We start from the raw sequence: 23,843 nt of genomic DNA, 5'->3' as shown, positions 1-23,843 counted from the left end.
TTATTTTCTCATAGTGATCCAATTTATTTTGAGGAAGCTATGACTGAAGAGAAATGGTGTAATGCCATGGATGAGGAGATAGATGCTATTGAAAGAAACGAGACATGGGAGTTAACTACTTTGCCTCCCAAGAAACAAGTGATTGGAGTAAAATGAGTTTACAAGACCAAGTGCAATGCTAAAGGAAAAATAGATAAGCATAAGGCACGTTTACTAGCCAAGGGGTACAATCAGCAATATGGTAGAGATTATGATGAGACATATGCCCCAATTGCAAGAATGGAAATCATGTGTGCTATCATAGCAATGGCAGCCCCAACACCAACAGCAATAGGTATACAGTTGAGCAAGGAAGATTGTATCAAAAGTGTGAATCAAACACTATACAAGAGTATGGTTGGAAGTTTAATGTATTTGACTACAACTCAGCCAGACATAATGCATGCAGTAAATTTGATTTCTAGATTTATGAAAACACCACAGGACTCCTATTGGCAAGTGAGAAAGAGAATCCTAAGGTATGTGAATGGTACCAAGCGATTTGAGATTTTGTATGCTACACTAAATGATTTCAAGTTGGTTGGTTACACGGATAGTGATTGGATTGAAAGTTTAGATGATAGGAAGAGAACTTCTGGATACATATTCCATATGGGATCGAGTAAAATTTCATGGGCATCCAAGAAGCAACCTACTGTTGCTCAATCTACAGAAAAGGTTAAATACATAGTAGCAAATGCAGCAACATGTCAAGCTATTTGGTTCAGTGTGATCTTGATAGACTTAAATGAAAGGCAAGAGGGTGAAACCACAATTTACTATGACAACATTTCCTCAATTGCATTATCCAAGAATCCAGTCTTCCATGGGAGAAGCAAGCATATAGAGATTAGATATCACTTCATCAGAGATTTGGTGGAGAATGGAGCTATCAAAATAAAATTTTGCAAGTCTGAGCAGTAGCTAGCAAACTTTTTTACTAAGCCTTTAAGCATTGGAACCTTTGTACACCTATGAGAGAGTCTTGGTGTAGTTGATTTGGATCAAGAGTGATCTTTGTTGGTTTGGCTTGGGAAAAAGGGGGAGTGTTGAAATATTGAATGTGGTAAGTTTTCCCTTGGAGCCAAATGCTCACCTACCACCCTAATGGCTAGCAAAACAGTCAAAAAAATTAATGCACGATAGGTGAGTCCAAATTTGGAAAAGAGGGGGAAAACACTTTTTTTGAAGAGAGACAAAAAGGAATGTATCAGATTTTTTTTCCCCTAGAGATTAGAGAGTTGCAAAAGAGTAGAGCGGAGAAGTGCAAGAGCATAGAGCAAAGAAAGAAATTCATTAGCAGATCAAGTCTTCAGAATTTAGAAGATAGAAGGAAGTTTATTCTCTTGTATGCAGGTGCATGTGTTTCTTCTTGTCATTTTGTAAGTTATCATTGATTTGACCTATGAAGCAGTGATTGCTCTAGGCATTGTTGTATGCAGCCATTAGAGCTGTAAGTTTTAAGTTTTAAGTTTTAGGTTTTATCAGTTTGAAGACTTAAGGATTTTCTAGTTGAAGCCAAATGCTCCCATTTTGTAATAGCTTTATCAGATTTGAATAGAAAGCAAGCAAGCATACTAAAATATATTGTTCTTCTTCTATTCTTCATTGCATAATATTTTTCATTTGATAAGTCGACATTTGAAATCTTTATCCTTCGGCTCTCTGGTTTAAATGGTGGAACAATCTAGATTGTAAGTTTAGTTTACAGCCCACTCGGTTTGGTCTTTACCAAGTCCTTTTTTCATTTTCTCTAACTGAGTTCTCTTTGTAGTTATTACCAAGCTCACTCGACATCCTCTTCTGTCGAGCACCACTTTGTAGTGGCTACCAAACTCACTCGGCATTGCTTACTACCAAGCTTACTTGTCATATACTTGCGCCGAGTTCACTCGGCTTCCTCTTGTGCGGAGCTTACTTGACACCCTCCTATCACTCAGCATCCATTGGTGCTGAGCAGAACTGTCACTTGACATTAGTTGTTGCAAAGCGATTTTTTTTTTTGTGTTCTGATTTTATTTTCACATATTGAAGATAAAGAGAAAAAGGAATATAAGGTCTAAGCCCTCTTAAACCAATGAACGAAAAAAAAGCAAAGACCAATAACAGTGACTGAAAACCTCATTTTCGAAATCAACCAAGAGAACAACTGTACAAGGCAAAGACCACAAGAAATCGAAATAGCTATCGTAAATGTTAAGGACGTCCAACTTAACAAGAACAACTAACTCTTTTATTCACAATTAAAGAATGGATTCTTTCATGCATATTCAGAATACAATCAAGAATTCGATGTATAAATCAATTTTGTTCAACTGAGATCAAACTAGGCAAGATCTGCTTTAGACAGATCCTTAGACTCGTGCATAATAACTTGTATATAATATTGCACAAGCTAATGAGTATTTGAGGGTATTGGAGAATAAATATGATATGAACGCTTTAACTGTGTTATTTAAGTAAAGTGGCAGTCAGCTATACAATGATTACATTTTAAATTTGTAACACAAAGCTTAGTTCAATTCACTGGCTTATTCACCAATAATGTTAAAGCCTTGCACCATTTGTTGTCGAGTACAATGCATTTCAAGATTTTCTACCCTTGTTTACGGGTTAAATATTATCTTAAAAATCACGAGCAGTAAATGTTAAATTAAATATTTAGAGGTACAGGATATGGTAGAAGTAAATGCGGCAGCCAGTGTGGAGAATACAGTGATGAACATGGGAATGCTTCCCTTGTCTTTCCTTACCCACACAACCTCGTATATGGGATAGCTATTTATAACTATGAAGCTTGATACCATCAGCTGCACGAACATACTCTCCATGGCTGAGTAACCTTCTATCACAACATCTGCAATTCCAAAAACCAACGCCATGAGGTTTATTAGCACTATGGTAGTAAATAGTATAAACAAGGTAGAGGAAACCCCAAACTCAAAAATCTCCGCCTCGTAGCATTTGGCTGCTTCGCTATCAAACACTTTGCTTGTCACCTCGAAACCCACTTTGGATATTCCAAGTAATTGATAGACTACTTGAATGAGCCCAAACAGATTGGATGGCATACCTTTTGTCATCCACATCCTCTGATCATTCCACGAAGATTTTACAGAGCCTCCTCCTACATATATAAACTCTAGAGCATTCTGTGCATATGTACATACTGGTAAAAATAGAAAGAGGAGAACCCATGGATCTGAAATCTGCAAGGTCTAATAGTTTTCAGATTATTTTATCAAGTGTAATAATGGATTTGTGACTTAATCCAAAAGACGTTTAAATTACAAAGTTATGACTATGAAAGTATAAGGAATTATTTGCACAGATTGTAGATACGTGGTTTCTGGAATCGAACAAACAGAAAACTCTTAATTATTATAAAAAATGAAAAGCTTTTACAAATTTCATGGACTGTAGAAAGACTACATATTTTTCTTATTGTGAAGATGGTTACTAGTGCATATGCGAAACTCAAAGAGGGTAAAACTACCTTGGGAAATAAAGATCGGCCCGCAACCATGCATAGAGCCTGCAATACACCGAAGCAGATCAGAGGTAAGCAAGATGGAGCTCAGAGAAAGTAATAGCTGTAACACATGTTCTTTGCTAGTTTCACATGGCGGATACCATATGTGACGGGACAGTATTTGCTACAAAATATCTCCAGGAAACCGGTTACCCATCTTTTATTTTGCACGAGAGTATCAATCAGATTAACAGGCGCGCACCCCACAAAAGCATCTCCATTGGAAGAGAAGAAGACAGATTTCCATCCTCTGCAGTGTATAGAATATCCTATCAAAGTATCTGCCACTGCACAATCGTATAGCATTCCAACCTGTAACATCATGAATTCACCATCAGAAATTATTTCCAAAATAATTGACCCGGTGTGAAAAATCAAACTATTGCAGTCACTGATTATTAATCTCCTATCACAAATGATTATTAAACTGCTGAAAACAAATTCTCAGCTAATATCGAAAAATAACACAACTGCAACTTCACTTAAAATACGGAAAGAAATGCGCAACAGAATCAACACAATATTTTCGGACAAATTGTCCCTGGAAAAACCCCTAAGGGAAAACCAGTTCTACAGATGAGAAATTATATTAAACTTCAGCAAATCAAGAGATACAAAATTCCTTGCCTCACACTGGCAGAACTCCGACAACCTCCTAATTTCTCCTGCTGATATTTCTCACTGCTATCCCTGCGCTAACACTGTGCCCTTGCTAACACTGCAAGACTGTTTGCTAACACTGCAAACTGCTTCACCAAAGCTTCTTCGCCGTGCCCTTGCTAACACTGCAAGACTGTTTGCTAACACTGCAAACTACTTCACGAAAGCTTCTTCTTCTGTACCCTCCAAATGCCCCCTAGACCCCTTTTTATACTACTCTCGTTGGTAAACCAACGACCGAGATTAAATCAAACCAACGGCTGAGATTAAGACAACTCAACAACCAATAATAGAATTGGTTGCAAGGTGTCCAAAAGGGAATCTCTAAAATTAGTAAATAATAACCATTTACTAATTTTTGGCAAGTGGACAAACAGCTGTCCAAACCACCCATAAATACAACCGCTATTCATAGATAAGGACGAACAGCTGTCCAAGCTACCCATAAATAGTGTTGCTATTTTCGGGTCAGAAATAACAGCTGTCCAACTAACAATAATTAACACTCCCTCTTAGCGAGGAAGCTGTTCTGCATAACACCCATCTTATCTCTGAAGAAGATAAATTTGGCCTTTCCCAAAGCCTTCATCAGAATGTCTGCTACCTGCTCATCTGTAGGTATGTATTGTAGTCGAACAACTTTCTTCAATCTGCACACGTGGGTCTCTTTGCTATGTGCTACAAAGCCTTCTAGTTGTTCTATGTATACCTCCTCCTTCAACTCACCATTGAGGAATGCTGTCTTGACATCCATTTGATGGATCTGCCATCCCATCTGTGCTGCAAGTGAGATTACAGCTCGTATAGAAGTATACCTGGCAACTGGAGCAAATGTCTCATCATAGTCTATTCCCTCCTTCTGAGAGAACCTCTTTGCCACAAACCTAGCCTTGTATTTCTTGATGCTACCATCTGCACCGTGCTTTATCTTATAAATCCAGCGTGATCCAACTACAGCCCTATCTATTGGTCTAGGTACTACCTCCCATACATCATTCTGCATTATTGAAGAATATTCCTCAACCATAGCATCTCGCCATACCTGATGTTGTGCAGCTTCCTGATAGCTAGAAGGCTTACTATCTACCAACTGACTAACATAGTCATTGAACTTGGATGGTTGTCTTCGCTGTCTAGTACTCTTCCTAGGAGCTCCCACAAACTCCTGAGTATCCCTTTGTGCACAATCTCTGATGAAGTGATATCTGATATCTATATGTTTAGACCTATCATGAAACACTGGATTTTCAGACAACTTGATGCAACTCTGATTGTCACAATGTATCACAGTAGTCTCAACCTTCTGACCAAACAAGGCTACTAACAACTTCCGAAGCCATATAGCTTCACATGTCGCCATGCTAGCTGCTATGTATTCTGCTTCTGCTGAACTTAGAGCCACAAACTTCTGCTTCCTGCTGAACCAAGATACAACTCCTGATCCCAAGCTGAAACAATACCCTGAAGTGCTCCTTTTGTCTATTGTACTTCCTGCCCAATCTGCGTCAGTATAGCCTATCAACCTGATACCTTCACCTCGAACATATCTGATCCCATACTCGACTGTACCACACAAGTAACGTAGCACATGCTTAGCTGCTATCCAATGCATTCTCTTTGGTTCAACCATGAACTGACTAAGAGAGTTTACTGCAAATGCTATATCTGGTCTAGTGTTGACCAAATACATAAGTGAACCAATCAACTGTCTATATAAAGTGGGATCTACATCTTTCTCCTTAGATGTATCGTCATGCTCTGTGCTCACCTCCGGAACACCTGCCACGGTCTCACGAAGCAATCTAAGTGCTCCATGATGAATATGGCCCAACCTCCTATGCCATAGCTCTCCAAGATCTCTAGGATTATTGTTGCTCATAAGTGCCTTAGGAGTATCAAACTGCAATCTATAAAGGCGACCACTCCTAACTCCAATAGTTATGGGTGATTTCCAATCATTGTGCTTAATCAACACATGTGTCCCTCTAAAGAGTACATTATACCCCCTATCCTGAAGAACAGATACAGAAATCAAATTCATACCTAAGCCCGGCACATATAACACATCATGAAGAGGAATTATCTTTCCATTCTCCCTCTGAAACTGAATAGTCCCTTTCCCAACAGGGTTGAGTTTGGACAAGTTTCCCATAGAAATCTGGATGTTGGTGTCCTCCTCCTTGTAACTGGAGAAGTACTCTCTAACTCCTGTCATATGAAATGATGCCCCACTATCTATATACCAAACACACTGTGAGGTTGAGCTAACCATACAAGCTATGAGTGCAAACTCATCTTCCATTCTGCTGGAGAGTTCTTCTGCACTTGCTGAAGCTGCCACCTACTTCTTACCCTTTTTCCTCTCTGGGCAATCACTGACATAGTGGCCAAACTCGTGACATCCAAAGCACTTAACCTTAGAAAGGTCCTTCTTCTTCTTTTCACTTTGTGAATTTGATCCTTTGCTAGATCCATTCTTTGCTTTCGCTTTACCCGCTAGGGCAACGTTCTCTTGTTCCACCTCATTTTTCTGACTCTTGTTGGCCCCATTGACAAGACTTAGTCTAAACTTCTCCTGAGTGAAATCAGTCCATAGTCGATCCCAACTCGGTAAAGTATCTCGTCCACTGACAACTTGAACAAAGACACTCCATTTTTTAGTAAACCCATTTAGGGCTATTCTCACTAGCTCATCATCACTAGGGCTATCTCCAACAGCTGCTAACTCATCCTTGACAAGTCTGAGCCTGGTGAGGTAACTTGTGACGTCTTCTCCCTGATTCATCCGGGTATTCTTTAGCTTCTCTCTGAGAATCAACTTCCTGTTAGTGGTAGCATTCTGGTACAGATTTAGAATGGCATCCCACATCTTCTTTGCTGTATCTAGCTCCGAGATATGTGGAACAATATGATCCTTGACACCATCAAGGATAATTCTCCTCGCTTTGGCATCGTCCTTCCTATATGCTGCAAGCTGTGTTGCATCCATTGGTATAGGTACACCATTGGTAGCATAATCCTTGATACCATTCTCTTCCAACAATAAAGAAATTCTGGCCTTCCAGACACCAAAATTTGAGGCACCATCATATCTATCCTGATCTCTCAAACCAGCTGAAGCCATCTCAAGGGTTTAAAGCAATAATAAATCTAAAGAGATCAAAATTTCTTTCCTAGGGCAAAACTCTTCTACCCTTAACTAGGCTCTGATACCATGTGAAAAATCAAACTATTGCAGTCACTGATTATTAATCTCCTATCACAAATGATTATTAAACTGCTGAAAACAAATTCTCAGCTAATATCGAAAAATAACACAACTGCAACTTCACTTAAAATACGGAAAGAAATGCGCAACAGAATCAACACAATATTTTCGGACAAATTGTCCCTGGAAAAACCCCTAAGGGAAAACCAGTTCTACAGATGAGAAATTATATTAAACTTCAGCAAATCAAGAGATACAAAATTCCTTGCCTCACACTGGCAGAACTTCGACAACCTCCTAATTTCTCCCACTGATATTTCTCACTGCTATCCCTGCGCTAATACTGCGCCCTTGCTAACACTGCAAGACTGTTTGCTAACACTGCAAACTGCTTCACCAAAGCTTCTTCATCGTGCCCTTGCTAACACTGCAAAACACTTTGCTAACACTGCAAACTGCTTCACAGAAGCTTCTTCTTCTGTACCCTCCAAATGCCCCCTAGACCCCTTTTTATACTACTCTCGTTGGTAAACGAACGACCGAGATTAAATCAAACCAACGGCTGAGATTAAGACAACTCAACAGCCAATAATAGAATTGGTTGCAAGGTGTCCAAAAGGGAATCTCTAAAATTAGTAAATAATAACCATTTACTAATTTTTGGCAAGTGGACAAACAGCTGTCCAAACCACCCATAAATACAACTGCTATTCATAGATAAGGACGAACAGCTGTCCAAGCTACCCATAAATAGTGCAGCTATTTCCGGGTCAGAAATAACAGCTGTCCAACTAACAATAATTAACACCCGGCTGATAAAATTTATCAAGGCTTTAACATGTGTTTGCCTTTTTGCCCCATTGGGTGTTCTTCTCATAGCCACACCTGGCGAGCTCTTATGCCTCCTCAAATCACTTAGATGGAGCCACGTTTCGCATGCTTTTAATCAATGATCTAATCAACTCTTCGACAAAGTTCAAGGAACTGTGTTCTGGTTCACTTCTACATAAGACATCCCTGCGGAGGACGCATCCAGTCCCCAAATATGTGTAGAAACCTGAAAGATCGAAACAACAGTAAAGAAAATAATATCCAATACTCAAAAATCAACAATATATAAAATTAAAATATGCTACTCTGCTCAAGAAGGGAGGATACTCTGTTTATTTTATTTTATTCAAATTCATGATCACAATATATGAGCCGCAGACAACAACAATGTAATTGGCTCTTTTTTTTTTGTGTGTAAAAAAGAAATAGCTTATAGCCCAACTCATAATGGCAGCATAGACATTATTGAAGGCTACAATCAAGGCAATAATACAGTGCATTGAACATGTAATGACGCAAAGTTCACCGCATTGAAGATATGGTGCAACTTAAGAGTTATTATTTGAACTGAACTTAAACTATTGATGACTAGATTCTAATGCATGGACTACCAGTCAACATGCTCTTTATTAAGAAAGCAAACAAGAAATAGAAATTAGAACTGAAAGCTTTGACGGTGAGAATGAAGTCTTGATCTCATGCCAAATCTACTCATTGTGATGTGCAATGGAGTTGGAGTTGAATGGTAGACCTGGAGTTGTTAACGGCATCAATTCTTCATACTCTCCCTTGATGCTGAGAGGGCTCACAATCTGATCTCTGAGTACCAAAAATTAATCTTTTACAACTGCCTTTGTGAAGATGTCTGTGATTTGCTCCTTTGTGCTGATGTACTTCAACTCAACTGCTTTATTTTGTACCAAATCTCTGATGAAATGTTTCAGATCAAAGTGTTTGGTCCTACTATGATGAACTGGATTCTTGGCCAATTTAATGGTACTTATTTTGTCACAAAAAAACACAGTAGGCTAAACTTGTATCTCTCCAATTTCTTCAAGAAGCTTTCTAAGCCATAAAGCTTGTGTGCCAACTGAAGTGACCGCAACATATTCCGCTTTTGTAGAAGAGAGAGCAACCATACTTTGCTTCTTTGAACTCCATGTAACTAAACCAGAACCCAAAGAAAAACAATTACCAGATGTAGATTTTTGGTCATCCAAACAATCTCCCCAATTTGAATCACTAAAGCCAACAAGCTCAAACTTATTAGAAGAATAGTGAATGTCAAAATCTACCGTGATTTTCACATACCTCAAAATTCTCTTGGCTGCCTTCATATGTTCCACTGATGGATTTTTCATATACCTTGAAACCAATGAAACTGAATAAGCAATATCAGGCCTTGTGTGAGTTAAAAATATCAAACTCCTACAATGCTCCTGTATGATGTCTCATCAACAATTTCAGCACCATCATCTCTACATAATGCAACTCCATGAGCAATTGGAGTGGAAAGAGGTTCACAATCAGCCATATCAAATTTCTTCAACATATCTTTTGCATATTTTTCTTGACAAATAAAAATTTCATCTTTACCTTGATAAACCTCCATGCCAAGAAAGTACTTCATGAGATCTAAATCTTTCATCTCAAACTCATTCATCATAGCAACTTTAAATTCATCTTTCATCTTTGAACTACTACCCATATATAACAAATCATCAACATACAAACTCACAATGAGAATATTATTATCTTCTTGTTTGTAGTAAAGTGTAGGTTCACTCTTACTTCTTTGAAAGCCATTCTGCTGAAAATATCCATCAATTCTTGCATACCATGCACATGGTGTTTGCTTGAGGCCATACAAAGCCTTCTTCAACTTGTACACATAATCTTCTTTGCCTTGAATCTCAAAACCTTACCTTGTGGCTATCCCACATATACTTCTTCTTCTAAGTACCCATTCAAGAAAGCACTTTTCACATCCATGTGATAAATACTCCATTTCTTTTAAGCTGCAAGAGAGATTACCATCTTAATAGTTTCTTGTCTTGCTACTGGTGCAAAAGTTTCTACATAATCAATTCCATACCTTTGAGTAAAACCTTTAGCAACCAATCTTGCCTTGTGTCTTTCAACACTCCCATCACTATTATACTTGGTCTTATAGACCCATTTTGTGCCAATCTTCTTCTTCTTGTGTGGAAGATCTACAAGCTCCCATGTTTCATTCCAATAATGGAATCCATCTCTTCATTCATTGCTTGCATCCAAACCTCATTAGCACATGCATCTTCAAAACATGATGGCTCAAAATCAGCTTTAGCAAGTAATGCAAAATTTATTGTCTCACCTATTGGATCTTCTTCATGTGCTTGATTTTGACACCTTTTATAAATATCACTCAATCTTCTTACCTTTCTTGGAGGACTTAAGGATGGACTTGCTCTTGGCATTGGTGAGGGGTTTCTTGGTGGGCTTGGTGATCTTGAAATAGAACCATTAGCTAGCTGCTCATTATCATTATCAGAAATATCATCATCATCCAAAACTGATTTTGGCTTTCCAACATGTTCTGTATTCGCTTCTGGGTGTGATTGTGTATGTTTTTTAACATCAACATTTCGGATCATACTCTATTATCCATCATCAGGATGATAAAGAGAGCTAAGAAACAAAATGATATGTTGCAGACCAAGCAAAGCAATAAGAGGAGAGGGAGAGGTAGGTGGGAGTGACACGTAAATCAAGAAAAACTACCCACTAAAGAGAGAGAAAAAACTTGAATAATAAGTTGAAAACTAAAACTAAAGAATTAAAAAACACTAATTAAAAACTAATAAGAGAAGAAAGGGAAACTAGCAAAGAGGCACTTAAGGAAAAAACCAAATAAAACGATAAGAAGAATACAAATTAGGCTATATAAATGCAAAAATAGAAAGGAAAGACCAAGCAAAGAAGCAAATGGAAGGATAGGGAGAAGGAAGGACAGAATGGAGAAAGACAAAAACAAAAAGAGAGGGACAGGGATTGAAAAAATTAAAATTAAAAAATTAAAATTAAAATTGAAAATTAAAAATTAAAATTAAAAATGACAATAAATTAATAAATTAAAGGGAAGGAGAGACAAAAAGAGTAGGAAAAAGACCAAAAAAGAGAAACCAAATATAAATATATATGTACCTTAAAAATAAAAGTCAAAGCCTGCAAAGGAAGCGATGGGGAAAGGGGGAAGAAAGAAAAAAAAAAAAAAAGAAGAAAAATTAAAAAATTAAAAAATTAAAAAAAAGGAATCAAAATAAGGATTAAAGAGGAAGAATAATAAAGAAGGATAAATAAATAACTAAAAAATAAAAGGATAGAAATGGAAGAAACCCGAAAAAAATAAAGGAGGAACAAAAGGAGAAAGAAAGACAAGAAAGACCAACAAAGCAAGAAAGAGAAAAATGAGAACTGACACAAAAGATTTACAAAATATAAAGTAAAAGAACACAACGAACAAGAAAGCTAAAAACTAAAAAAGACAAAACCTAGCCTATAAATCAACAGAACCGCCTGAGGGAAAGGAGGGGGTGGGGAAGAACAAGGCCAAGGAAGGAAAGGGGGAGGGAAGAGAGAGAAGGAGATTGGAGGCCGGAGGGAAAGGGGAGGATGAGGGGGTAGGGGGTTGGCAAGAAAGACGCAAGCGCTACAGAGACGAGAGAAGGAAGAGAAAAGAGAAAGAAGGGGGAGTCAACGGGGGGAACGATGGGGTCTGTAGATGGAAGATAACAGAGGGTGCCACGCTTGGCTAAGGGCCCAACCATCATCACGATTGAGGTTGGAAGGGTGGTTGAAAATTTCAATCGCTTCCTTCATCTTCCTCTTAAAATAGCTATCCTCTTTAGCGAGGATCTGAGTGTTCTCCAAACAAATGTGATGTTTGGTGGAGGAAGAATGCTCGGCTAGGGCCGATTTGTACACTCTATCATGCCTGATGTCAGCACTATGCTCCCTAATTCTTGTGGAGAACGATCTACTCGTTTCTCCAATGTACGGAGTCCCACAAGAACAAGAAACTTTGTAGACACCCGAATCAGCGAGAGCGTTTCGAGAGTCTTTGAGAGGGGGCACGTGATTCGTGATAGTTGAAAGGGGTTTGAAGGCACAACGAACTCCTTTTTTGAGAAGGATTTTTGAAATTTTATGCGAGATGCCCTCAATGAAAGGAAGGATGACAAAGGGGGTAATGTTGTGCTGGGAAGGGGGGGTTCTTTGGGTGGAGAGAAACAACTTGGCTAGCTTGAAAGCTTTGGAAATATTTTGGTTGGTGTATCCATTGAGCCTGAAGACTTTGCGAAGGTGGGAAACCTCATCGTCAATGTTGTCCTTGTCACAAATGCGAAGGGCCCTGAGAGCCAGGGTTTTGAGCACTCCAACTTTTTGGCGAGGGTGGTGATGGGAAGAAGAATGGAGATACAAATCAGTGTGGGTGGCTTTACGAAACACTTGACGACTTAGCGAGCCGTCCGATTTCCTTGAGAGTAAAACATCGAGAAATGGCAGACACCCATTCCTCTCCAGCTCCATGGTGAAGGAAATACAGGGTGACACCATGTTAAGATGTGCGTGAAATTCTTCTAATTTTTGGAGACCATGAGGCCAACAAATGTTGGTGTCGTCAACATAGCATTTCCACCACTTAGGCTTGAAGGGGAAGGAGTGTAAAGCCAAATCTTCGAAGTACTCCATGTAAAGATTGGAAATGATAGGAGAAAGTGGGGAGCCCATAGCTACACCATCGACTTGTTCATAAATAATATCTTGGAAGGTGAAAAAGGTGGATCTTAAACATAACTCCACTAATGTGGCCACCTCTTCATTAACCTTGCGTTTGACAACTTCGATGGAGTCCGAAATGGGGACCTTGGTGAAAAGGGAGACCACATCAAAACTGACCAAAATGTCATCATTTTCTAGTTTTGCATCTTTGATGAAGTCAACGAAATGGTTGGAGTCTTTGATAAAAGAGTCACACTTACCCACTAAAGGGGAGATCTGCTTCGCAAGGAACCAGATCTCCCCTTTAGTGGGTAAGTGTGACTCTTTTATCAAAGACTCCAACCATTTCGTTGACTTCATCAAAGATGCCAAACTAGAAAATGACGACATTTTGGTCAGTTTTGATGTGGTCTCCCTTTTCACCAAGGTCCCCATTTCGGACTCCATCGAAGTTGTCAAACGCAAGGTTAATGAAGAGGTGGCCACATTAGTGGAGTTATGTTTAAGATCCACCTTTTTCACCTTCCAAGATATTATTTATGAACAAGTCGATGGTGTAGCTATGGGCTCCCCGCTTTCTCCTATCATTGCCAATCTTTACATGGAGTACTTCGAAGATTTGGCTTTACACTCCTTCCCCTTCAAGCCTAAGTGGTGGAAACGCTATGTTGACGACACCAACATTTTTTGGCCTCATGGTCTCCAAAAATTAGAAGAATTTCACGCACATCTTAACATGGTGTAACCCTGTATTTCCTTCACCATGGAGCTGGAGAGGAATGGGCGTCTGCCATTTCTCGATGTTTTACTCTCAAGGAAATCGGACAACTCGCTAAGTCGTCAAGTGTTTCGTAAAGCCACCCACACTGATTTGTATCTCCATTCTTCTTCCCATCACCACCCTCGCCAAAAAGTTGGAGTGCTCAAAACCCTGGCTCTCAGGGCCCTTCGCATTTGTGACAAGGACAACATTGACGATGAGCTTTCCTACCTTCACAAAGTCTTCAGGCTCAAATACACCAACCAAAATATTTCCAAAGCTTTCAAGCTAGCCAAGTTGTTTCTCTCCACCCCAAGAACCCCCCCTTCCCAGCACAACATTACCCCCTTCGTCATCCTTCCTTTCATTGAGGGCATCTCGCATAAAATTTCAAAAATCCTTCTCAAAAAAGGAGTTCGTTGTGCCTTCAAACCCCTTTCAACTATCAGGAATCAGGTGCCCCCTCTCAAAGACTCTCAAAATGCTCTCGCTGATTCGGGTGTCTACAAAGTTTCTTGTTCTTGTGGGACTCCGTACATTGGAGAAATGGGTAGATCGTTCTCCACAAGAATTAGGGAGCATAGTGCTGACATCAAGCATGATAGAGTGTACAAATCGGCCCTAGCCGAGCATTCTTCCTCCACCAAACATCACATTTGTTTGGAGAACACTCAGATCCTCGCTAAAGAGGATAGCTATTTTAAGAGGAAGATGAAGGAAGCGATTGAAATTTTCAACCACCCTTCCAACCTCAATCGTGATGATGGTTGGGCCCTTAGCCAAGCGTGGCACCCTCTGTTATCTTCCATCTACAGACCCCATCGTTCCCCCTGTTGACTCCCCCTTCTTTCTCTTTTCTCTTCCTTCTCTCGTCTCTGTAGCGCTTGCGTCTTTCTTGCCACCCCCTACCCCCTCGTCCTCCCCTTTCCCTCCGGCCTCCAATCTCCTTCTCTCTCTTCCCTCCCCCTTTCCTTCCTTGGCCTTGTTCTTCCCCACCCCCTCCTTTCCCTCAGGTGGTTCTGTTGATTTATAGGCTAGGTTTTGTCTTTTTTAGTTTTTAGCTTTCTTGTTCGTTGTGTTCTTTTACTTTATATTTTGTAAATCTTTTGTGTCAGTTCTCATTTTTCTCTTTCTTGCTTTGTTGGTCTTTCTTGTCTTTCTTTCTCCTTTTGTTCCTCCTTTATTTTTTTCGGGTTTCTTCCATTTCTATCCTTTTATTTTTTAGTTATTTATTTATCCTTCTTTATTATTCTTCCTCTTTAATCCTTATTTTGATTCCTTTTTTTTAATTTTTTAATTTTTTAATATTTCTTCTTCTTTTTTTTTTTTTTTCCTTCCCCCTTTCCCCATCACTTCCTTTGCAGGCTTTGACTTTTATTTTTAAGGTACATATATATTTATATTTGGTTTCTCTTTTTTGGTCTTTTTCCTACTCTTTTTGTCTCTCCTTCCCTTTAATTTATTAATTTATTGTCATTTTTAATTTTAATTTTTAATTTTCAATTTTAATTTTAATTTTTTAATTTTAATTTTTTCAATCCCTGTCCCTCTCTTTTTGTTTTTGTCTTTCTCCATTCTGTCCTTCCTTCTCCCTATCCTTCCATTTGCTTCTTTGCTTGGTCTTTCCTTTCTGTTTTTGCATTTATATAGCCTAATTTGTATTCTTCTTATTGTTTTATTTGGTTTTTTCCTTAAGTGCCTCTTTGCTAGTTTCCCTTTCTTCTCTTATTAGTTTTTAATTAGTGTTTTTTAATTCTTTAGTTTTAGTTTTCAACTTATTATTCAAGTTTTTTCTCTCTCTTCAGTGGGTAGTTTTTCTTGATTTACGTGTCACTCCCACCTACCTCTCCCTCTCCTCTTATTGCTTTGCTTGGTCTGCAACATATCATTTTGTTTCTTAGCTCTCTTTATCATCCTGATGATGGATCATAGAGTATGATCCGAAACATTGATGTTAAAAAACATACACAATCACACCGAGAAGCGAATACAAAATTTTATGGATTGTGGAAATCTATTACAATTAATTTCCAACATGTTGTTTTTGATGACCATAAACTCCCCCTTCATCAAAAATCACATCTCTTGAAACAAAAATCTTATTAGTAATAGGATTGAATAATCTATAAGCTTTTCTTTCCTCACTATAACTTACAAAAATACATGATTCACTTTTAGCATCTAGCTTTTGCCTATTCTGATCAGGGATGCGAACATAAGACAAACAACCAAAAACTTTAAAATGATTTACGTTAGGCTTTTTCTCATACCATGCTTCATGATGAAGTACTTCTCTACATACCACTGACGACAGTACGACTCTAATACCACTGATTATGGGCCACACCACCCTTACCAATTCACAACCAAGAATGCAAAAATATGAAGACAAAAAGAGATAAAATACTTCCCAATTTTTTTTATTAAACTTGAAAGTCCAATAGCAATTATAATAACATTTCTCCAAGATCTCTCAAGATCCAATCCAAGCCCAAGCTAGTCCAGATCCACACTCTGGTAGAAACCTGTGAGATCTCAACTTGTGCTCGCAAGCCACCAAGCAACCTCCTTGTTTCTAAACCGCAGCCACTAGCTCTTCTCACAAACCTAATCCAAGATCCAAGTGTAAACTGCCTCACATTCAACGCTCTGTCTACACACTCACAACTCCATCACAATCCTGTTGTAAACTGCCTTACATTCGGCACTCTATCTACAGACTTGAGAAAACTCACTCTTCACTTTCCTCTTCTCTTTCACACCTTCCAACTTTCACTTCTCAAGCTTCCACTACTCAAGTTTCTCCTTCTCGAGCTACTCCTCCTCAAGCTTCTCCTTGAGCTTCTACTCCTCAAGCTTCCCCTTGAGCTTTATTAGAAATGCTCATATGCCTTGCTTAAATAGACACTTACCACCCAATGCATGACTTATCTACAACCTTCTAGAATCCCTCCTACACAATATCCACAACTTTCTACAATATTCATAATTTTTTAGAATTCTACCCACACACTTTGATAAATGGAATGACAATCATTTATTTTTTATTTTTTTCTATTATGCCACCTATGCACCTCAAAAATAGAAATCCTCTTTTTCTTTCTTTTCTCCTTTTTCCCCTTTTTTATTTTTTATTATTTCTCCTCTAATTTTCGTCACTTTCTCTCTCTTCCACAAAATTTTTATTTTTTTTCAATTTTTTTTTTCCCCATTAATTTTTCCATACAAGATGCTCCTGCATCAGACTCCCCCGGTAGATAGAAAAGTGTCCCACACTTTGACGCCAAAAAAAAAAATCTACCACCATCTTCATCTTCACCAAAGGCTTCCACCTCAATAGGGACAACAAAACCACCATGCAAATCCTCATTACTAGCATCTCAACCATCCAATCAACATTATCATTCTCAGGAAAAAACTGAGCATAATGCTTCAACAGAAAACTCTCATCCACATCAGCAACTAGTGAATTCATACTAGCAATAACAAACTCCACAATAGCAACCACATGTAGATCTCCATCAACACATTCCAAACTCTTAACACCAGCAACCTCATTGCTCACAACAAGATGCTCTGCAAGATACAAGTCACCACCAACAACAACTAACTCATCCACAAACGAGTGCTCCACAATCTCCATGTCAGACTCAACCAATTGATCATGAAAACCAACATTTGTCCCAACATCAACAACATTAGGAATATCTTTAGCAACAACCTCTAGTTGCTTTGTAGGTTCTGCATCAGGCTTAAAAAATTTAGACCAAAACCATCCTCTTCCACCTTGACCTTCTTAGCTTGATTAGCCAATCTAGCATCCAATTGAGAAATCGTCTTAAAAAAATTTCTCTCCACTATATTATGGATTTTGGCAATCATCTTAGGGTACAATCTTCTTGGAGCCATCTCCCAAGATCTTCGTAAACCCTCTGCAACAAATCCTTCCCACACTCCTTGTGACATCCTCAAATTGTTTGCAAGTCAAATCGCAACCTGCCACCTTGCACAAACAATTAGGAACCACATCACAAGTCTAGGACAATGGATTTGCAATCCACTAGCTCTCCATAATCATGCCACAACAAGTTTAGTCTTCCATCTCTACATCCATCAATCAATCTGCATGTCCTCCCAAGGTCCTGGTGCAAACTGCCTCAGCTTTGGCGATCTGTTTACACACTCAGGAACTTCCCCTCTGATAAACTTCACCCAACCAAGGTCCTGGTACAAACTGCCTCAAATTTTGACGATCTACTTGTACACTCAGGAACTCCTACTCTGATAAACTTCACCCAACCAAGGTCCTAGTACAAACTACCTCACACTTCGGCAATCTGCTTGTACACTCAGGAACTCTTGCTCTGATACCACTTGATGAAGTACTGCTTTGCATACCACCGACGACAGTACAAATCTGATACCACTGATTATGGGCCACACCACCCTTACCAATTCACAACCAAGAATGCAACAATATGAAGACAAAAAGAGATAAAATGCTTCCCAAATTTTTTTATTAAACTTGAAAATCCAATAGCAATTACAATAATATTTCTCCAAGATCTCTCAAGATCCAATCCAAGCCCAAGCTAGTCCAGATCCACACTCTAGTAGAAACCTCTGAGATCTTAACTTGTGCTTGCAAGCCACCAAGCAACCTCCTTGTTTCTAAACCACAGCCACTAGCTCTTTTCACAAACCTAATCCAAGATCCAAGTGTAAACTGCCTCACATTCGGCGCTCTATCTACACACTCACAACTCCATCACAATCCTGCTGTAAACAGCCTCACATTTGCTGCTCTGTCTACAGACTCAGGAAAAATCACTCTTCACTTTCCTCTTCTCTTTCACACCTTCCAGCTTTCACTTCTCAAGCTTCCACTACTCAAGTTTCTCCTTCTTGAGCTACTCCTCCTCAAGCTTCTCCTTGAGCTTCTACTCCTCAAGCATCCCCTTGAAATTTATTTAAAATGCTCATATGCCTTGCTTAAATAGGCACTTACCACCCAATGCATGACTTATCTACAACCTTCTAGAATTCCTCCTACAAAATATCCACAACTTTCTACAATATTCATAATTTTTTAGAATTCTACCCACACACCTCAATAAATGGAATGAAAATCATTTATTTTTTATTTTTTTCTATTATGCGACCTATACACCTCGAAAATAGAAATCCTCTTTTTCTTTCTTTTCTCCTTTTTTTCCCTTTTTAATTTTTTATTATTTCTCCTCTAATTTTCATCACTTTCTCTCTCCTCCACAATTTTTTTTTCCCAACAATTTTCCCATGCAAGATGCTCCTGCATCACTTCATATGGAGTCATCTTGTGTAGGGCACTTGTAGGACTCCTGTTGAGAATATATACGGCTGTAGCAACCGAATCAGCCCAATAAGAATTGTTCAAACCCTTGGTTTGTAACATGCTCCTTGCCATTTCTACCATAGTACAGTTCTTCCTTTCAACCACTCCCTTCTGTTGGGGTGTGTATGCAATTATGAGTTGTCTTTTGATGCCATTCATCTCATAAAAATTTTGAAAATCATTTGAGAAAAACTCTCCTCCTCGTTCTGTTCTCAAACATCTGATTATGTTCCCTTTCTCATTCTCTGCATGAGCTTTAAACCTCTTGAATGTATCAAAGGCTTGATCCTTAGTCTTCAAAAAATATACCCAACATATTCGTGAGTAATCATCAATAAAAGTAATGAAATATGATGACTTACCTAAGCTTTACGTTTGCATTGGACCACAAATATCTGAATGAATAAGCTGAAGTGGATATTGGGCCCTCCATGCATTGCCTTTTGAAAATGATTCCCTTGAATTTTTCCCTTTTGCACACCCTTCACAAATCTGTTTATGCTCTTCAACCTTAGGCAATCCAAGAACTAATGCATTTGATGTTAGATTCTTCAAACTATTGAAATTCAAATGGTCATACCTGAGATGCCACAACCAACTTTTATCCTCATAAGCCATATTGACAAGCTGATTATCATTTTGACCAAACTTCAAAGGAAACATCCTATTCTTTGTCATAGGAACAACTGTAATCACTTTATTTTTTTTATTCTTATCATAGATAGTACAATGCATGTTCTCAAATACCACTCTATAATTCTTCTCACATAGCTGCCCAACACTCAATAAATTATGCCTCAACTTGGGAGTATAATAAATATCTTGAACACTTTTCATACCTTACTTTGTCTGAATATCCATGGCTCCTTTGGCCGCAACATCCACAGTATTATTATTACCAAAGGTAATATTGGATCTATAACTATCATCAAGCTTTGAAAATATTTCTCTGTTACTAGACATATGGTTAGAGCATCCAGAATCAAATACCAAACACCATTCACATTACTTTCACCTTTCCCATAACACAAAAATAAATTACTCAAGGAAGGATCCTCATCTTGTTGGGCATAATTTGCATTATTGTTACATGATCTCAGTCTACACTCCCTCTCAAAATGTCCATACTTATTGCAATGATAGCATTGGATGTTCCTTTTATCAAATCTACCTCTACCTCTTCCTCCTTGAGCACCTCCTCTTCCTCTAGATCCTTTTGAAAAATTCTGATTTTGGCCCCTTCCCAAGCCTTTGTTGTTGTTACTACTGCTGCTAGCACCATCATTCTTTGAAATTTGCAATTGGGAAGCAAAAGCCTTCTCATTAACACTGGTAGATGTGTCCCTTATTCTATCCTCATGTGATATAAGAGATCCAACCAATTCATCATACTCCATGGTAGCTAAATTTTTTCTTTCTAGTATGACAATTGCTACAGTATTCCATCTTGGGGTTAGAGATCCCAATACCTTTTGTATTATTTGCTCTTGAGCAATAGATTCACCCAAAGTGGCCATTTTATGAGTCACATCTTTCACTCTCACACAAAAATCTCCCACACTCTCTCTCTCCTTCATCTTCAAGTTCTCATATTCTCTTTTCAAGGTTTGTAGCTTCACAACCTTGATCTATTCATTGCCATGGTAAGCATCTTTTAGATTCTTCGAGGCCTCTTTTGCTGTCTATGCATCAGCAATTTGAGGAAACAAGCTCTTATCAAGAGCCATCTGAATGTGAAACAATGCCATTGCATTCTTCTTGTCAGCTTCTTTCTTCAATCTTCTGTCATTAGGTTGGAGAGTATTCTAATCTGCAGGCTCTTCATATCTAGATTCAACGATCTCCCAAAAATCTTTCCCAATCAAAAGGGTCTTCATCTTGATTGACCAATATTGTAATCAACTCCATCAAACTCTAGAATTTGCAAATTGTTTGCCATGCTCTTATCTTCCAAACACCTTCAGCTCTGATACCAAATGTAGAAACCTGAAAGATCCAAACAACAGCAAAGAAAATAATATCCAATACCCAAAAATCAACAATATATAAAATTAAAATACGCTACTTTTCTCAAGAAGGAAGGATACTCTGTTTATTTTATTTTATTCAAATTCATGATCACAATATATGAGCCACAGACAACAATAATGTAATTGACACTTTTTTTTTTGTGTAAAAAAGAAATAGCTTATAGCCCAACTCATAAGGGCAGCGTAGACGTTATTGAAGGCTACAATCAAGGCAATAATACAATGCATTGAACATGAAATGACGCAGAGTTCACCGTATTGAAGATATGGTGCAACTTAAGAGTTATTATTTGAACTGAACTTAAACTACTGATGACTAGATTCTAATGCATGGACTACCAGTCAACATGCTCTTTATTAAGAAAGCAAACAAGAAATGGAAATTAGAACTGAAAGCTTTGATGGTGAGAATGAAGTCTTGATCTCATGCCGAATCTACTCATTGTGATGTGCAATGGAGTTGGAGTTGAACAGTACACCTGGAGTTGTTAACGGCATCAATTCTTCAATATGACGACACTTCGATTGCGTCCATACCTTTAAAAAGTACCTGTATAGACATTTTTTACGAAAATGAGGTCAGTTGATTGCATATATGTTTCTGGGGCACCAATTGACCTGCAAATACTCACATCAAAGTGCTTCCTGTGATAATTTCCATACAGATCATTTTTTGTAATGCCGTGAAACCTTTGTGGAAACTGTACAAAGGCAAACTGGTGCCAAGTTTGAGGGTCCATGAAAAAGCACATGGCCTCTCGAAGGGCTTCACAGTTGTTGGCTTACATGTCACAGTCCAATGTGAGAATGAAGGGAGCATTGCTCATTAGAGCAGAGACTCTAATCTGTGGACAATAGATAACCAAATCAAAAAGTTATAATACCAGTGTGTAGACAATCTAAGCAAGAAAATGAGACTTTGACATTTAATTACCAGAACATTGAGTGCACCGGCCTTGAAATTATGGGGGAGTCCTGGTCGCTTTTCTCGGGAAACATACACAAGACTGGGCAAATCATGGCCCTCAACGTTCATGTCTTTGCCCCTTTCAAGCAAAACCTGTATGGAGGCTTAAAAAAAGGTGCAAGTCCCGATCTGGTTTTGTCAACTAAATAGAATGTAGGCAAAACATTCTAATAATATCAGTAGCTGAATTGAGTAAAAATAGCCCACTTGTTGTGGACTATTTCATTAATCATTCAAGCAGTGAAAACAGTGTTTTTTTCATTAGGAGATATAATATTTCAATAGCGATTATTGTAACCTGTATTATAGTCGGCTGGTTCCTTGAAGACATCTCCGGTTTCCAATCATTAAAGCCTTCGTGCTCGTTGCATTTCTCTTCTGGAATAGTGTCTCTCTCGACAGTGCTATTTATACGAAATTTCATCTTCTCGTACAATTTCTACACATATATATCAGTGAACTTGCGCCTATCAATCTCATAGACTGCAAAGAATTTTATTCTTACAAGAAGATAAATAATCAAATTAAGTCGGAAGAAATAATATAATTTTCTGAATAGTGTTGCGATTCTTGGGAGATTAGATTTCAGCTACACGCACCTTGACATTTTCCCGTTCTCTACTGAAGGACAAATTGTCACTCTCATTGTCAGAACATTGAGAAAAATATGCATCTGGGCACCTCAGCTGAATGGAATACTTGTGGCAGAAAGGAACCCAACTCTTGGCAAAACGTGAAGCTTCGACCAGCGCATAAAAGGTGAGTGGGGATCCTCCATCGTCAGATACATAACATGTCAATTTCTCGGCTGGGTAATTGATAGCCAGAGTAGACAATGCAGTGTTCGAAACTTCGATTGGAGGTTCTTTAAGAGGGTCAGCCGTGCATATAAATACATCAATGGGAGGTAGATTCTTTCCACACCTGTTCATCCACAAACATAATCCACAGTAACCTAAGGGAACGCATTTGTAATTAATCTTATAAGCAGACCAGCATATTTCTTATCTTTTATAAATTACCTTACCTTTCAGAAAGTCTTTCTGAGTAGGTAGAGCGATCGACAGGCCACCATTTGAAGGCCATCTCCAACACCCAATCGAAGGCGAAGCCCAGCTCCGCACAGAATAGCAGCATCCATGGAACATTTCCTTCACCTGCAATAAACTTGACGTGATAATATATAAGCCCTAGAATTGCGCAGAAATATAGAGATCCATAAGCTCTGTTTATCTTTGCAACTGACCTTTGCACTGTGGTGTAAAGTGGGGAATCTGTGCATTCCACTTTCTTAGTTGATTCAATACAATCACTGAAACCGTTTGAATTGATTTATTAAAAATGGACATTACCATCCATCTTAGTTGAGCATGGCATCTTACTCTAACATTAGGTTGTACATTTGAAGGGTAGATTTGTGCACTTGACTCCAAACTACGCCGTCTCGCCAAATTTGACAAGTTGCCATTTTGAGTGTCGTATTACTTCAGCGATCATGTGGAAGCCCGGCCACACACTGAGCATCTAGGTACGATAACAACAGCGACAGCTGTAATGAAAATGAGGATACATTTGTTTTTTATGTTAAACAGACTTTCCTTTGAATTACTAATTATATTACATAAATTTAAATTATTTCAAATGTTCTTAGCGTTTAGAATTGTCTACATAGCTATCA

The 23,843-nt window shown here is 38.5% G+C and overlaps 1 pseudogene across 1 annotated transcript; it reads right to left on the bottom strand.

Annotated features, from left to right (window-relative positions):
* Window positions 1-2,687: 2,687 nt before the first annotated feature.
* LOC149547483 (cellulose synthase-like protein E6) lies at window positions 2,688-23,488 on the bottom strand (annotated as a pseudogene). Its single transcript, XR_016354264.1, has 10 exons — window positions 23,193-23,488; window positions 22,765-23,089; window positions 22,464-22,604; window positions 22,133-22,258; window positions 21,831-22,043; window positions 21,719-21,748; window positions 12,046-12,058; window positions 8,288-8,496; window positions 3,536-3,883; window positions 2,688-3,248 (listed from the first exon to the last, which is right to left on the bottom strand). The product of XR_016354264.1 is annotated as a cellulose synthase-like protein E6 (transcript).
* Window positions 23,489-23,843: the final 355 nt, after the last annotated feature.

Source organism: Cupressus sempervirens, chromosome 7 (assembly GCF_028749045.1).
Source record: "Cupressus sempervirens isolate cs-2001-9-10 chromosome 7, ASM2874904v1, whole genome shotgun sequence".
Classification (NCBI taxonomy): domain Eukaryota; kingdom Viridiplantae; phylum Streptophyta; class Pinopsida; order Cupressales; family Cupressaceae; genus Cupressus; species Cupressus sempervirens.
This window is presented reverse-complemented; position numbering and strand designations above follow the sequence as displayed.